Source organism: Pan paniscus, chromosome 11 (assembly GCF_029289425.2).
Source record: "Pan paniscus chromosome 11, NHGRI_mPanPan1-v2.0_pri, whole genome shotgun sequence".
Taxonomy (NCBI): domain Eukaryota; kingdom Metazoa; phylum Chordata; class Mammalia; order Primates; family Hominidae; genus Pan; species Pan paniscus.
Genome location: NC_073260.2, coordinates 87,499,408 through 87,516,950, shown reverse-complemented (window position 1 = coordinate 87,516,950; position 17,543 = coordinate 87,499,408). Strand labels below are relative to the sequence as shown.

Genomic DNA, 17,543 nt, shown 5'->3' with positions numbered 1-17,543 from the left:
TTATCTTATTTTTTGAGACAGGATCTCAGTCTGTCACCCAGGATGGAGCGCGGTTGCATGATGCATCACCGTGCCCGGCTAATTTTTAAAAATTTTTAAGAGATAGCCTGTTGGTATGTTACCGAGGCTGGTTTCGAATTCTTGGCCTTAAGAGATCCTTCCCCCTTAGGCTCCCAAAATGCTGAGATTACGAGTGTGAGCAACCCCACCAGCCCGGCCAGGCATTCAAAATTTATCAGGCCCAGAGAGACCTGAGTATGAGACGTCAGTTAGCACCATCCCCATGTACACTAGCAATTGTTTAAAGGCACTTTGTTCTTTTCTGCCCTGTACAAGCATCACCCTTTATCTTCGTGTTCCCAGAATCCGTGATAGAAAGAACAAGTATAGCCAATGGATAGGTTGTTATTTTAATGTAAATTCTTGGAATACAATTTAGCAAGGGTCTCTTCTTTTTTTTTCCTTTAAAAATTCACTTGTAGCCGGGTGCAGTCGCCCATACCTGTAATACCAGTACTTTGGGAGGCAGAGATGGAAGGATCAATTCCTTTGAGACAAGAGTTCGAGCTTCCTGGCCGACAAAACAAAGAACTCACTTGAAACTGCTGCTAAGATCATGTATTAAATTAAGGGTAACTTGAATTGATGCTCCCAGGTTGCATTCTTGAGACTTGGCCCAAATAAATTCTCTATTTATATTAACTTTGCCTCCGTTTTTCCTTTAGGTTGACAGTTATTTCTAAAGTTGTACAGACGGGTTTACCTTGAGTATTAAAATAAGGTGTGAGAAAGGCAACTGAAGCCAGAGGCTCCCATCACAGCCTTGTGGCCTTCGGAGGCTTCCAAAGGATCAGCATTAACTGCAATATTTAGGAGGAGTGCAGCTCTTCAAGATTCATAAAGTGTTAAATCTGTTGCCTGGAATTCCAGAAAGAGGGGGAGGAAGCGCACAGTGTGAACTGTGTTCAACTTCAACCTAAAGGTAAAAGCGATCAGCCTAAGATCAGGAGCGCAAGGGAGAAGCTTGAAGCCATGCGTTCTCACGGAGGCGTTTCCCGCTCCAGGGCTGCCCAGGCCGGCGGGCCAAGCAGCTAGCCGTGCGGGCCCTCGTCACGCCCGCGATCAGATCAGCTCCCCGCCACTTGGCACTGGGAAGGCGTCCACCAAGCTCCAGGGAGAAGGAGGCGGAGCCCGGCCTCAATCTCACCCGTGTCCTCATGGGAGTTGTAGTTTTCCTTGCGGGCGTAGAGGGCACGAACTCCCGGCTTTTGCCCGATAAATAGCATCTCTTTTGTACGAGTCATTCAAATAATAGACGCAATCTAGGTAACTTCAAGAGAAGATGGGAAGGGGAAGGGGCAAAGCATGGAAGGCAAATCTAAAGATTATGGGCAGGGAAGAGAAAGGTTCGCACTTAGTACGCATGCGCACACCAGGCGCGACAGGTGGGCGGACACAGAAAGGCGACGCCTAGGGCTGTGTTGTCCCGGAAGTGCCTTCTCTCCTCCCGGGTCTGCGCGGACACGGCCTCCTTACTTCATTTGTCCTCGCCCCTCCCCGTCCCTCTACGCGTTTTGGTCCCTGTTTGGTGCTTTCTGTTTGCAGCTACGGCAGTGAGTATGTATGTGACGGACCCCGAGTCACCCGCGGCCTGGGACCCCTGCCTACCCTCCGTCTCGCCAGCCGAGCTGTGGAACTAGCGCGTGCCCCCTCGCCGACCTCGGCGTCTCCGGTCCGCCCCTCACTTGTGGTGGGGCGCAGCTCCTGGTCCCTCAGCTGCGCGCCGCCCCACGCGGCCGGGCTGCGGGTCTAGGGGGTCCGCATCTCCCTGGCTCTCCAAGGGCTAAGGTCGTGATTCTAGAGCGGCTGGGCGTCCAGGGCCTCGGTGGGGGTGGCGTGTCTGCCCTTTTTATCTCCCCGCAAGGCCCCCAGTCTTCTAGGGAAGCCAGTCAGTGAAGCGCGGAGGTCCGGGCGCGCCGAGAGAGAGTCCAGTCTTTGAGGACCGAGTAGTCCTGGGCCACCTCCCGCCTCTGCTGTCAGAAGCAGCAGCTGCCGCCGTGGAATCCAAAATTTCGGGAGCTGTGTCCCTTTCCTCATGTAACACGAGTAGTCTTGGACGGTGAGCGGACAGTTGCCTTCAGCTTTTGGGAAGAGCTGCCGGTTCGGTGGAAAAGCTGTGGCTGGGAATCAGGAGGCCTGGGTTCTAGCCGTGGCTCCCCCACGAACTCGCTGGCGATTCCAGAAAGCTCTTGTTGAGGCTGAATTTAAGATTATATCAGATTACACAGTTGAATTAGGGGCTCCATTAGTAGGGCCCTTTTAGCTCAGTGAATAAGTTTCTCCAACTATAAAACGAGAGCGTTCAATTTGATGACTTTTCAGGTCCCCTCAGAAGCTCTTGACTTTGTGGTTTTCTTTTTCTTTTTAAAATTTTTTCTAGGACCGTTAGAGAAATGACTTCGTGTTTGAATAGTTAGGCTGTCGCATACAAAGACTTTTAAATGGATTGTGTGTATACTTAGGAAAGCATTATGCTTTCAAGAGAATCTGAGGATGGGGAATAAAGTCAGGAAGGATCGCAAGTGAGGATTATGTTAATATGATAATTAGCACGGTAAGAGACTGCATGACCGAAGGAAAAGGGCTAAGGGAAAGGTGAAGGAAATGTTTCCGGATAGGATTAGTTCTCATAAAAATCATGTATATATCCCAAGAAGAGCTGGGACTTAAGTGACTAAATTTAGCTTATTTTTTTCCCCCAACTGAAATACTGTGCTCTGCCTGTGTTTTGTGACCTTTGTTTTACACATTTGGATTCTCCACTCCAATCTCAGATTTGATTCAGAGTGGCCGTCGCATTTGAAAAATGGACATTTTAACCCCTTAGTCAATTGTGTTTCATCTGTCACTATCAGGATAGCTCATTAAGAGTAAGAAAGAAATTTGACGTTGAAAGTAAAGTGTGTTCATCATATTGCAGTGAAATTTGGACTGAATGAGGCTGTGGATTTGATTTAAATCGGCCCGAGATAGATTCCTGTGTCGTCAAGAAGGAACATCTAGGGAGGCTAAAGGTGCTTTGGAAGTAAATAAGAGCAAAAGGTCAGAATGACCAGTAGGTAGACTGTGAGACCAGAAAGATTGATTAAAGACCGGGCGCGGTGGCTGACGCCTGTAAATCTCAGCACTTTGGGAGGCCGAGGTGGGCGGATCCCCTGAGGTCAGGAGTTCGAGACCATCCTGACCAAAATGGAGAAACCCCGTCTCTACTAAATATACAAAAATTAGCCGGCGTGGTGGCGCATGCCTGTACTCCCAGTTACTCGGGAGGCTGAAGCCGGAGAATTGCTTGAACCCGGGAGGCAGAGGTTGCGGTGAGCCGAGATCGCGCCATTGCACTGCAGCCTGGGCAACAAGAGCGAAACTCCATCTCAAAAAACATAAAGTAAATTCTGAAAGCTTAAATAAGCCTTAAGTTGTCTAGTTTAAAACATTTCAGTCAATGAATACTACTCCCTCTTTTGAATGGGAAGAGCCTTTGCAGTTATTCTATAGCTGTTTTATATTTGTTAAGCTATTTTGATTCTTAGATAAGTTTCATTTCCATTTCCATGATATTTTAGGATCTTATATAAGAAATATCTTTTCTGGTCACGGGATTGATAAAGTCTTTAAGTACTAACTTGGGAGATTCTTGGATGATAAACTGACAAATGTGTGTTTTTCTTCCAACGAAAATGTCTCATTCATAGTTCTTAAACTCTGCTGGGAGGTAAAATGGATATTTGTGAGGTAAACTTAGGTGTTAGAACCAATGCAAATACTTCAATGAAGGAAGGTGTTTTTTTAATTTGAAATTACTTATTTGGAAATTTTATTTAAAAATTTTAGTGGACAGTTGGCTGAGAATCACAGAAACGTGAATCACTTCTAGCTGTGTTCTTAACCAGCTGCATAACCTTGGATAGGCCTCCTATCTCTTTGTACTTCAGTTTCCTGTGGGTAGATTGAGGAGTCTGTATGAGATAATCTGATTTTGTTATCTAGTTAGTATACTTGGGAGTCACGTACAGGGATCAAAAAGCTGAGAAAGCCTTCTGAGTCAAGGGTTTGTTTGTGTGTATGTAAAAAACATATATATTGTCCTCTGAGAATACTCTTTTTTAAAAAAGTTATTAAATTCATTTGAATGTAATTAAAGCGGTAACATAAACCACAACAGCCTCAGGCAGACTTTAACCCTGGCATACATAAGCTACCTAAATAAGAGAGCAGGTTATGCCCAGCACAATTTTCAAGTACAGACGGTACAAAATCCTCTTAAAGGCCATAGGGGCTAAATTGGTAAATTCATTTTTCTACATTTCAGAGAAAGAGATAAATCCTTCGACCCAGGGAAGTCAGTTTTTATTATGGTTCTGTAGTTTATTTTTGGCATACATTCACAGGTGTGCCTATGGCTCTATTCTTAATCCCTTTCCTTTGGGATGGCTGCAAGAGTAGTACAAATTTGTAACTGTAATTTAGCTCTTTAATTTTTTTCTGTGCTGCACTGGAATTATGTTTTATCTTAAGTCCACACTGGATCCTCAGGATGGATCCAGTGAGGATTTTGAAAGAAGCATAATTCCTTTGACTTCTTTTAGAATTAATTTACCTATTAAATAAAAAGGAAAGGATTCATCTTTTATTTGAATTCCTCTGAGGCTAACAATTCAATATAAACTGATGAATGCTATGAGCATTATTCAGACAGTCACATTCAATTTGTGTGACAATAACAGCATAGCCACCTGAAGGACAGTACAACAAGGGCACAGGTATATGATACCTTTTAGAAGAAAAGCATTAATAGGTGGGTTCATTTATTTCTGGAAAACAAACAAAAAACTCCAGCAAGAATGTAGTACATTTTTGGCTCTTGTCCATTTGGTTCTTGGGATTAAGCTGGTTCTACTATCAGAACTAGCATCACAACACCCTGACATTTTGGGCAGAAATTTGAGTGGCTAAGAAAACAACTATTTTTAACTTTATGTGTATAGCTACAAGTGGAAAAAAGAATAAATTGGCATTGTTATTGCTGTCTGGGCTGTCCTTGATTTTTGGACACAAGCTTATTTTTCCAGAGCTCTCATTTTAGTCAGTAGTCCATCAGTACCTAATGGAAACATCTACTGTGTAGATATGAGAATTTCTAAGACTTTGGAGTAGTTGAAAGACAGCAGAGAAATTTATCCTATCATAATTTCTGTATTTTAAGCACGTACTAGATTTATCAGGGCTGAAGGACAAATGGCCTGGTGTTATAATTCATTTATAAATTCAACAGATACTTATAGATGGCCCCAGTTACCCTGCTTGGCTTTGGTGATTCATTGTTTAGCAGTGTGTATATAGTTCCTGCCCCTCCTGTGGTTTGTGATCTGTGCTTCTGGGAGATTTACATTGAATAAATAATTAGAAATGTGATGAGTGTTTTGAAATGTAAAGTGCTATGAAAGCCTATAAAAGGGGCATTTAATTTAATCTGGTGGGAAGTGATTTTGAGCCAAGTTTAAAAGATGAAGGCTGAGAAGGATTTAATATGCTCACAGTACTAAGTGTTTCACTTTATGCATTTATTCCCAAAGTTGGGAGTTTTCTCTCAATTTTAGGTCTTTATTACGTTTGTATTTTATACACAGTTTTATAACAAGCACAGGAATAAAGAGGTTTATCAGGTTTTTTTTTGGTTTTTTTTTGGAATTGGGGTCTTGTTCTGTCACCCAGGCTGGAGTGCAGTGGCGTGATCATAGCTCACTGTCAACTTTGAACACTTGGGCTCAAGCTATCCTCCCTCAGCCTCCCAAGGTGGGAGGTACAGGTGAGTACTCCATCCACCTCTGACCTTGGCCCTGTGCTCTCATTCAACCAATTCTGTTGGTACTGCCTCTTACTACAAGATTTGCTTACCCGGGAGTTAGATAGCAAGCATGGGAAATGCCTGGCACACAGAATATATGGAATTAGTGTTAGGATTTTAGTAACTTCACAGTCGGAAAGAGGAAAATAGGAAGAGCTGTTCGTATAGGGTAGACTATAGGAGAGAATGCAAATTTTGAAAGCTACATCATCAAGGATTAAAATTTTGCTGCTAGCTTTGTCTCTATAATAATGTGGTCATGTAGTCTTAATGCTTATTCCTTCAAAAAGTTCATTCTTTTCATTTTTCTCCCTTTGTGCCTAATGCTCAATCTCTTGCACTAGTTTCGGAAGTGGTCTTCTTTTATGTCTGCCCTATATGCTGTTGTTAAAACTGGTATTGAAATGCCCTTTTATTCATGGTACTTTATTGCTCCAAAATTTGTAATGGCATCCTGCTTCCCCAGGAAACTATGACACTGAATGTAGATCATACTTGGAACCCCTGGGATTGGCAAATTTTTTTTTTTTTAAGAAGCCAGATAGAAAATATTTTAGGTTTCCAAGCCATATGATATCTTAACTACTCAACTCTGCCCTTGTGGGAAAGCAGCCTTAGATAATACCTGTAGAAATCAGGGTGGCTATTGTCAATAAAACCTTACTTACAAAAACAGGTGGCTGGCTCAGACTGTAGTTTGCTAACTCTGAGAACTTGACAGCAAAAAGAAGAGATAAATAGTAGTTAAAACATAAAGCAGAATCAAATAAATTTTTTTTCCATATAGGTGAGATCTGATAATGTTTTTAGGTAGAAAGGAAGAAACTTGTGAAGCAGGAGAGACTAAACCTGTTTGATGTTTTTGGTTGGGGGCCAGGTTAGAGATAGGATCAGGTGTATGTGTTGTTGAATTATTCCTAAAAGGGAAGAGAGACACCAGTAATTGCAAAATCATCAAATATTTATAGAGGTAGAGGAGAAAGAATAAATTCAGATGTGTTGAGATAGATGAGAGTACCTATGAGGATTTGTTTGATTTGGGAAAATGAAAGCAGAAGTAGGAGAAGCAGAAGTAGGAGAAATTCAGATGTGTTGAGATAGATGAGAGTACCTATGAGGATTTGTTTGATTTGGGAAAATGAAAGCAGAAGTAGGAGAGGGCAGAGGATAATTGGAAGCTTAGAATGGGGAAAGGATGTCTGTGCTGTGGGGAATACTTTCAGGCAGTTGTTACCAGTATTTTGAAGATGACAACTTGTTTAACCTTGAAACAATTTGTGGACCACCCCATGATTGTAGTTACATTTTTAGTATTCATCAATGGAGAATATGCATATTAGAAAAAAGCTACTACCCAGTTCTCTCTTAGATGACTTTGTATTTTATTAACCACAACATGGACTGCACATTTGAAAAATGTTAATACATGTATGTGAGAAATTGTCTTTATGTAATGCAATGCCCTGGGTACCCACTGAGATAACTAATTTAACAGCTTCCCAGGAGGCTGAAAGCTCATAAGTTAGAAATCATTGCGTTCTAATGAATCAACAATAAGAGAATAAAGGATTGCTTAGAAGTAGTATTCTGTCAAAATTAAAATGAACTTATAATGAACTCACTTTGAAGGATTCCATAACTTTTTATTCAGTAGTACTTGGCAGTTTTGAGCAAGATGACAGAAACAAAATGATCTAGGGTTAGGCATAACATTATATAGAAGGCCAGAATAAACATTTAGCTTATTCTTTCTCTAAATTACCTTTTCCTGAGATCACACCCAGTTTCATTAATCACTTCTCTATTTATGGTGATCAAATTGGCATCTCATTTTCTTAACCGTTTTGTTGATTTCATGTTCCCCATTTACACCTTACTGAATATTTCCATTTGGGTATCTTACTGTTTCACATTTAACCTACTGAAAAGAAAGCTTCTTATCTTTCCTTTGAAACGAGCTCTCTGCTGATTTCTAGTTGGAGTAGAGAATATACAGAGATGCTGAAGTTGATGGGAAAATGTGGATAGGTTGGGAAAAACACGAATTAGGTGTGGGATTCATTGAAGAAATTGAACAGTATCATGACTGGTAAATGATGGTGATGAGAAAGTAGAGAAAACCTACTGTTTGCTCTTACCATTTGTTTTTTAAATTTTAGCCAAATCAAGTTCTTGACTCATACACTGTTACAAATATTCAAATATATGTTCTCTATTTTGTTTCCTTAATCCAATAATGTTGTAATCCTTTTCCAATTAATAAGCAATATGTTCAATACCGATGCCCATTTAAGTGTGCTGTTACTCTCTAATCATTATTATTCCTTTCATAAATAGATCTGGGCATAGGAACCAATCAGAAACAATCGCTTCAGCAATCAAGACCATTGTTCATCATGGAGGAACCCATGGATACCTCTGAGCCTCTATCTGCATTACCATTCACTGGGCAGCAGTCTTTTGAGCCAAGTGGCAAATTTGGACAGTGTCCATCCGATGCAGATGAACCACATCCAGGCACTGGGGAGGTGGAGGACATAGAACAGCTCAATCAGTGTTTGATCCAACACTTCCATCTCATTAAGACAAGTTTGATTTTTCTTTGCTTTTTATTTCATGGAATACATGAGAATCTCTTAACTGTTGGAGTTTCCAAGGAGGCATACCTCGTGACTTCAGTTAATGGAAAGAACAAAACTAAAATGCTGTATGGCCAAAGCCACAAAGGGAAGGATCTGCAATTTACATTCTTGGAGCTATCATCTGTACTGTACTGTTGTGATCTGCTGATTGGCATTGGCATAGTAGTAGGGGTCAAGTGACAGAATCCGTGCCAGCAGTCTCCAGGTTCAGAAGCAATTCAAGACCCTGATGATAGCTCTCCAGCAACCAACACATGGTGATTGTGCCAACTTGTTGCTCAGTTATAATGCAGGGCCAGTGATTGGTTTAAGTGAAGACCATGGTTGAGATCATTTGTCTTTGGTCTAATAGAATTTGAGTCTAGTAGAATTTGAGTCTCCAGGGAAAGAGCTACTTGACCAAATTAAACTAGTAGCAGGTAGAGCATGAATGACAGCATATTATACCATCAAGATGTTCTTAGAGCAGTGTATGGATGGATCGATTGTACTGCCATCAGTTGTGACTGACGTTGTATTCAAGGAGAAAGAGAAACTTGTTTAGAAAGCACTTTGAAAGTTTTTTGAGTACGGGGGTGCCCTGTATCACCCCGTTATGGTTGAACTTTCTCCTTCAAAATTACCAGACTTGGCAGCAGTGGCAAATTATTGGGCTAAAAGACTTAATCAGACATATTCTGGGTTCAGGGCTCCTAATATAATACCTGGTGCAAACATTATACTTCCACTCATTCAGATGGTTGCATCCTGCCAGGCATCCAGTGGGACTGGGAATATGGACACTTGAACATTAAACATCCTGAAGAATTTTGGAATGACAGGTTACAAGTGAACATAATCAGTTCTCTATATTAAAAAAAAAAAAGATTTGGGCATAGATTGGGCTCACATAATCTTTAGAGAGATTTTTTCATTTTTGTGAAAGTACAGAAATTCTTAACTGCTTATGAAATGCTGATTGTTAAACAGCATCCACAGCTATTTTGTGTTGTTTCCCTGACCCCACCCTGAAGAAAAGAAAAATTATGGCATATTGAAAACAGCAGTATGATGTAAGAGAAAAGATCACAAATTCCTTGAGGGTGGGTCTTTTCCATACTCATAAGCCTATTTATAATATTCAGAGTAATTTATTGACACATATTAATATTCCCTCCTATCCCATTAATTGCCAAATCATCAAACATTTATTGAGCATCTACTCTGTGTAGGGTGTAAGCAGTACTGGGGACTTACAGTGATAAAAGACATAGTTTTAGCCTTAAGTGATGTACTGTTTCACTGAAGAGATGGAATATAAGAAGCCAAGTAATTTATGGAATTCTCTTCTTTGTTTTTCTTTTTTTTTTTTTTTTTGGCAGTGGAGTCTTGCTCTTTAAATAGAGCAAGGCTAGTCTGGAACTCCTGGGCTCATGTGGTCCTCCCGCCTTAGCTTTCAGTGTAGCTGCGACTACAGGTGTGAACACAGCTTGGAAATCTCTTAACCATGGGAGTTAAGTCTCAAAATTCTGGTGATACAAGTGGTTGAAACTTAAAACTGTATTTAAAAAATAGGATTCGTGAATTTGAGATAGTTCATAAGTCTGCAAAAGACTGTATAAATACATATTTTACATTTACTATTATTAATTTTGTAGTAAATTTGAGTACAGCACTATCTATCTGTGGAAACTTCAGACTCTCCCCTATTACTTTAATTTCAGTGAGACATTATTAAATATAAGTGGGCTTACACATTTGTTTTGCTTTACTGACAAATAATACACAACTTGGAGGCTTTTTTTTCCTTTCTATTCTTCCTCTAAATGTTCAACACTTTTCTGATTTTGTGATTTGAGGTTGTTTAATAGCTTCCTGAGGCTCCATTGAGACCATATATACGTGACACTTAACAGTCTAGCCTTCCTCGGTACATATAGATATATGATGGTGGCTTTGCCTGTAGTAAATTCATGCCAAAACATAGGCTTTCAGTGCCTATTACATATGGCTTTCAGCTCTCTCTACTGAGGGATGTAGGAGTTTATTTCTGAGGTCTGAGCCTCTTTTCCTTTACTTCCTTTACTCTTTCCTAAGCCTTCTTTATAAAAACTATGCATGCTCTATTGTTTTCCTTTTTGATTCCCTTTCTTTTATTATCCCCAGTAGGAGTGACTTGTAATTCTCATATGTTAGAAAGGCAGATCTCCTGGTTGAAGAAAAGATCCACCCAAGCAAGTCAGCATGTTTAATAATTTTTGAGGGGGATCTCAAATGTGGGAAGGATTGTTATATAAGACAACCAAATGATGACATGAGACAATAAATGCTATAGGAATTATGGAGGAATAATTAGCTATTTATTTTCTTGGTTAGGGAAGAGATATTATTAGTTGTAGAAGTAATTACTAACTTCTACATTTTTTATTGTGGAAATCAAAAATATATATATGAAAATAAAATGTTATAATTGACTTCAGTGTCCCATAAACCAGCTTCAACAATTACCAAATTATGACCAATCTTTACACACATGCACAGGTGTCCCTCAGTATCTGTGGGACATTGGTTCTAGGACCACTTATGGATACCAACATCTATGGATGCTCAAGTCCCTGATATAAAATGATGGACTATTTGCATATAACCTGTGTACATCCCGTATTATTTAAATCATCCCTAGATCACTTATAATATGTAATACAATGTAAATGCCATGTAAATAACTGTTATACTGTATTAAGGAATAACAACAAGAAAAATGTACATGTTCAGTACAGGCGCAAATTTTTTTGTGTGTGGAATATTTTCATTCCAAGGTCAGTTGAACCCATGGACATAGGAGGCTGACTGCGTGTGTGTGTGTGTGTGTGTGTGCGTGTGTGTGCGCGTGTGCATACAGACACACACATATTTCTGAAACGTAAATATTCTCTTTTTAAAAAAATTATTATCACAGCTAAACAAATTACCAGTAATTCTTTTATCCTCATATACCCGGTGTTCAGATTTTCTAGATTGGCTCCTAATTTTTTTACGATTATTTGAATCTGATTCAATTCATGTACTGTAATGTTTGATAACTTAAGTATCCTTTATAGGTTCTCTTTTACCTCTTCTTTATTAAATTCCTTGTAATTTGTTGTACTAAATAGATTGTCTTCTAGAATTTCCTGTAGTCTGAATTATGTAGTATTGTTTAACATGTTCCAGTGTCCTCTTATTTCCTGTGAGTTGGTAGTTAGATCTAGAAGCTTGATTAAATTCAGATTTTCTCTCTTTAGATCATCAACTTTAGATCATCAACTTGGATCATTTGTTTCATTTTGCTTTTGATACGTTGTTTTTTAGAATTACCTCTTAAAATTTTGATTTAATTTTATAATCATGTAAAATGTTTATAAATTTCCAAATTCAGATCAGCAAAACACAATAAAATCTATTCAGAGAAGGCAAACCTTCTGTCCAGTCTCCATCCTGCTCCTGCCCTTCCCCTTATGGGTAACCATTAAGAGAAAATTGGTGGTTGGTCCTTACATTTAAAAATATATATAAGCAAAAAACTGTATATCTTTGTACCCTCTTTCTTAAATTTATTTATTTATTTATTTATTTTAGACAGAGTTTCGCTCTTATTGCCCAGGCTGGAGTGCAGTGGCGCAACCTTGGCTCACTGCAACCTCTAACTCCCAGGTTCAAGCAATTCTCCTGCCTCAGCCTCCCGAGTAGCTGGGATTACAGGTGCTCGTCACCACGCCTGGCTAATTTTTTGTATTTTTAGTAGAGATAGGGTTTCACCATGTTGGCCAGGCTGGTCTCGAACTCCCGACCTCAGGTGATCCGTGTGCCTCGGCCTCCTAAAGTGCTGGGATTACAGGCATGAGCCACTGTGCCCAGCTTCCCTCTTTCTTAATAAGTTGTGGAATACTATGTGCTCTTTTAAAATGATTGATGAATAGTAGTATACTTGTGACAATCTTTTTTTTTTGAGACAGAGTCTTGCTCTGTCGCCCAGGCTGGAGTGCGGTGGTGCAATCTGGGCTCACTGCAATCTCCGCCTCCCAAGTTCAAGCAATTCTCCTGCCTCAGCCTTCTGAGTAGCTGGGATTACAGGCATGCGCCACCATGCCCAGCTAATTTTTGTATTTTTAGTAGAGACGGGGTTTCACCATGTTGGTCAGGCTGGTCTCAAACTCCTGACTTTGTGATCCGCCCGCCTCGGCCTCCCAAAGTGCTGGGATTACAGGCGTGAGCCACCGCGCCCGGCCCACTTCTGACAGTCTTAAAATGTATTTTAAACAAATAAAAAAGTCTAATTCCACTTTCAGAAGCATGCTTTGTTCTTGTTCCTGGTCATAATGTTTCTTTCTCATTTAATAATTTTGAAGATTTAGGTTTAGCAAAAAATTATTAGGCTCAGGACTTTTTTTTTTTTTTTTTTTTTGAGATGGGGTCTCGCTCTGTTGCCCAGGCTGGATTGCAGTGGCATGATCTCGGCTCACTGCAACCTCTGTCTCCTGAGTTCAAGCAATTCTCCTGCCTCAGCCTCCCAAGTAGCTAGGATTACAGACATGCATCACCACCCCCAGCTAATTTTTGTATTTTTAGTAGTTTTTAGTAGAGTCGGGGTTTCACCATGTTGGCCAGGCTGGGCTCGAACTCCCAACCTCAAGCAGTCCTCCCGTCTTAGCCTCCCAAAGTGCTGGGATTACAGGCGTGAGCCACCGTGCCTGGCTAGGTTCAGGATTTTAAAAGAATATTTGTTTTGAAAATGGAAGAATACAACATTTTTAAGAGTTGAAGATGGCATATTCCTAGTTTGTGGGTCTTGTGGTATGTTATCGTAGAGCTCCTTCAATATGTATAATTTGGAACACAGCCCCTTTAGTTTGTCAGCATTTGGCACATACGGGATACCTAACAGATCGTAGGTAAATTTAATTAGAATTCTGTTTTTGTGTATAGAGTACAGCTCTTTACATAGTATGATTTGAAGTGAAATAATGGCTTAAGGTAAGTGGCTTTTGAAATTGAAATGAAATTATGGCTTCAACAACTTAGGGCAGTAAGTCTTCTAACTGTTTTATGTCAAATCCTTTTTCTCCCAAAAACATGTTCATAACAGTTTTAGATACAATTTAACAGGATGGAGAACTCATCTAGAGGCAGTTGCTGAATTCCTGACGTTTATTAGGCACTCAACCAAGACTTGATAACTAATTAAAATTTGAGTAGAGTGGGTTACCTATTTGAATTTTAGGTTTTCAAATATATATTTTATTTGATCTGGGTCTTCACATATGCAGGTTTTTTTCCCCTGTGTGAGTTAATTTCCAACTTGCCTGGCTGACACCTACTTATCTCTCAAATATCGGTTTAAAAGGTCACTTCTGAATGAGGTGTAATGGTCATAGGTTCTCAATTAGTGGTTGTTGTTGGGTCTGTTAGAATTCTGCAGTAGTTAGCTTTGACTTTGGGTAACTTAATTACTTTATTGGTAAAAAATACATTTTTTTCCATTAAAGTTATAAAGCTAAAATGAGAGAATGAGTAGACTTAACATAATAGGCAAATATTTTGATAAAAGTCTTCATAACTACATGATAAGTTCATGATCATTGTGGCAAACATGGGCTTATACCTTCCACTATGGTTTTTTCTGTTTTTGGTTTGTTTGTTTGTTTGTTGTTTTTCTTTTGAGACGTCTCTCACTCCGTTGCCCAGGCTGGAGAGCAATGGTGTGATCATGGTTCACTGCAGCTTTGACCCCAGGCGGAAGCAATCCTCTCAAATAGCTGGAACTATAGACATGTGCCACCATACCCAGTTAATTTTTGTATTTTTTGTAGAGATAGGATTTTGCCTTTAGGATATTGCTACAACCACCACTGTGAAACCACAGGCCCATATGCTAAAACAGCCCTGGGAGACAGTTGACTCCTCCCCTTCTCCCATTTTGCAGATGGAGACACTAAGGCCCAGAGAAGGAAATAGAATTGCCAAAGGTTCTACAGTGAGTTCATGGGAGGGGCAAGACTAATGAGAAAACAGACATCTCTTGGACACTCACTGGGCACTGTGCTTTGCATACATGATCATATTCCATCCTCAAAACAAACCTATGCAGCAGGTTTTGTTAGTACTCCGGTTTCACAGATGAAGCCTCAACTCTGAGGCTCAGACACTGGGAAGTTGCCCAGGATCACACAGTTAGGAGATGGCAGAGCTGGAATTTGAAAGCCAGTCTGATTTTCCACACAAATCGTTTGACCACTAACACTTTCGGGTTGCCTAAAACCCAGGCCCCGTCTCCCCACTCCCCTAAGTCCACTCTATCCCTGTAGTCCTCCATTATGTTACATTGACTCCTAAAGAAAAAAGATCCAGATGGTCACAGCTTTGGAGGATATGCAAAGCACTTCTGTGCCTTCCTGCACATCATCTCAGGAGATCCTGATACCAGACCAAGCTTGTAGCCTGGCCAGAAATAGCATGCTCATTTCATAAAGCAAGAACTGCTGGGTTTCCTTCAATCTAATGATTTCACCACCATCTGTGCGATAGCTGAGCAAAGTCAACAGGTTGATAAACTCCTGTGGTAGGAATGGGGACCCATGACCTGCCAATAGGGAAGAACAGACATACGGAACTTGGCCAGGGAAACTTAATCCAGAAGAAAAAAGTGTATTTTCTCTCCTTATATGTTTTAAATAGAATAATGAGAATCCTGGATTTTATTTTATTTTTTTAATTAAAATTAATTAATTTATTTTGAGACGGACTCTAGCTCTATTGCCCAGGCTGGAGTGCAGTGTCCCAGTCTCAGCTCACTGCAACCTCTGCTTCCCGGGTTCAAACGATTTTCCTGCCTCAGCCTCCCAAGTAGCTGGGACTATAGGCGCCCACCAACACGCCTGGCTAAGTTTTGTATTTTTAGTAGAGACGGGGTTTTGCCATGTGGCCAGGCCGAGATAATCCTGATTTTAAAAACTCAACTCTAGTGTTTATATTTTAATTTATTCTCAGAAGGGTAGGAGGGTCTAGAGGAAATGCAAAATGTGAGTCTTATTTTATGATTTGCTATGGTAAGCCACATTTAATCCCGTTCTTCAGTGAAAGGATTTACGAAGGATACAACACAATGTACCTGTCTGTTGCCTTCATTGTATTTTTTCCCAGACTTTTATTTAGTTTGCAATGTTACAACAATAAGGGAAATTAAAAGGAAAGAAAATTATCCATAATCCTACCACCCTAACAAATGAACTGTTCAGTGTTCCTCTTACTTCAGGCAAAATTTACATAGGTGATTTATGAGTGTAGTTACAGCCTCGCGTTCATTCAGCTTTCACACCTGACAGTTTATCATTATAATGCCACAGGTTTTCATGATTATCATTTAAAAATAAATATTTTAATAATTATTTTAATGGCTGCTTAATACTCTTTTAAGTGGATATATCATTCCCTAGTATTATATATTTAGAAGGACTCCAGTTTTTCACTATCACAGATAATCCCAAAGTGCATGTCTTCATACATATCACATTCTCCTATTTTTGTCATTTCTTTAAAATCCCCAGATCTAGATTTTGCTGGGTCAAAGGGCCTGAATGCTTGCATGGCTCTTGATATATATGGGCAAATCGCTTTGCCAAAGGCTTTTATACATTTACTCTGCCTCTAGTAATGGATGAGGAGGATAGTCTCATACCATGCACTTGCCACAACCAAGGGAAATCTACCAACAAATGAAATGTAACTTGATAAGCAATGTTTTTACTTCATTTTGACAAATGGCTTGACAAGCCTGTCGCAGGCTCTCTATTCTCTTATCTCTGTTGCTGTCATAAATTAAGTGCCTATACCAAGAATCTGGGAATGAGGCAAAGCAATTATAATACCCATTTTATAGCTGAGGAAACTGAGTCTCAAATCAGGGTTTTTCCCAATAGGCTGGACAGTGAGTAAGTGGAAGTGCTGTGACTTTGGTAATATCATCAACTGTGGTGAACCAAAGATGATGCATTGGTTCCTTATAACCTCCTGGAATGTCTTCTGGGTTTTGAAGCTAGGAAAGCATGTTCACATCAGGTACATTTGTAACTTTTTTTCAGCAGACCTCATAGGCCTTCCAGCCTCCAATTGCTACTCACATCATGGGCTTACTTTGGAGGAGACTTTTGATATATTTTGTTTGCCAGAGAATCTGTGACTTTCAGAGCTGGAGGGAACATCAGAGATAATCTCATTCTACTGGGAGAATGGAGATGGAGAAACAGTCCCAAAGAAGAGCAAGGATTTTTCCAGGTTCATTCACGGAGCTGACAGCAGAGTTAGGATCTACATTCTGGTTTAAAATGGTGCCTAGGCCGGGTACCATGACTCACACCTGTAATCCCAGCACTTTGGGAGGCCAAAGCAGGTGGATGTGCTTGAGCTGAAGAGCTGAGACAAGCCTGGGCAAAATGGTGAAACCCTGTCTCTACAAAAACACAAAAATAGCAGGGTGTGATGGTGCGTGCCTGTAGTCCCAGTTACTTGGGGGGCTGAGTCAAGAGAATAACTTGAGCCCAGGAGGTTGAGGCTGCCATGAGCCATGTTTGCACCATTGCACTCCAGCCTGGGTGACAGAGACCCTGTCTCAAAAACAAACAAATAAATAAATAATGAAAAAAAACTACTTTAAAAACGTTGCCTAGAGCATATAAGTGGGCAACTTGTATATTGTGAGATATTCAAAAATGAGTATTTTTTCTTTTCTTTTCTTTTTTTTTGAAATGGGGTCTCACTCTGTCGCCCAGGCTGGAGTGCAGTGGCAGTCTTGGCTTACTGCAACCTCACCTCCCAGGCTCAAGCGATCCTCCCATCTCAGACTCCTGAGTAGCTGGGACTACAGGAAAATGGCACCAAGTCCAGCTAATGTTTTGCATTTTGGTAGAGATGGGGTTTCACCATGTAGTCCAGGCTGGTCTTGAACTGCTTGCCTAGGCTCTGCTCTCAGCTCCTGAGCTCAA

At 40.3% G+C, this 17,543-nt stretch overlaps 1 long non-coding RNA gene across 4 annotated transcripts; it reads left to right on the top strand.

The window, feature by feature from the left end:
* Nucleotides 1-413: 413 nt before the first annotated feature.
* Nucleotides 414-11,983, top strand: LOC100973965 (uncharacterized). 4 transcript variants are annotated; one of them, XR_008619728.2, is made up of 3 exons: nucleotides 414-2,119; nucleotides 5,773-5,866; nucleotides 8,243-11,983. It is a non-coding gene; the product is annotated as an uncharacterized LOC100973965 (long non-coding RNA). The 4 variants fall into 4 exon arrangements; XR_008619729.2 differs by having other exon boundaries at nucleotides 414-3,445; XR_609080.5 differs by lacking the exon at nucleotides 5,773-5,866.
* Nucleotides 11,984-17,543: the final 5,560 nt, after the last annotated feature.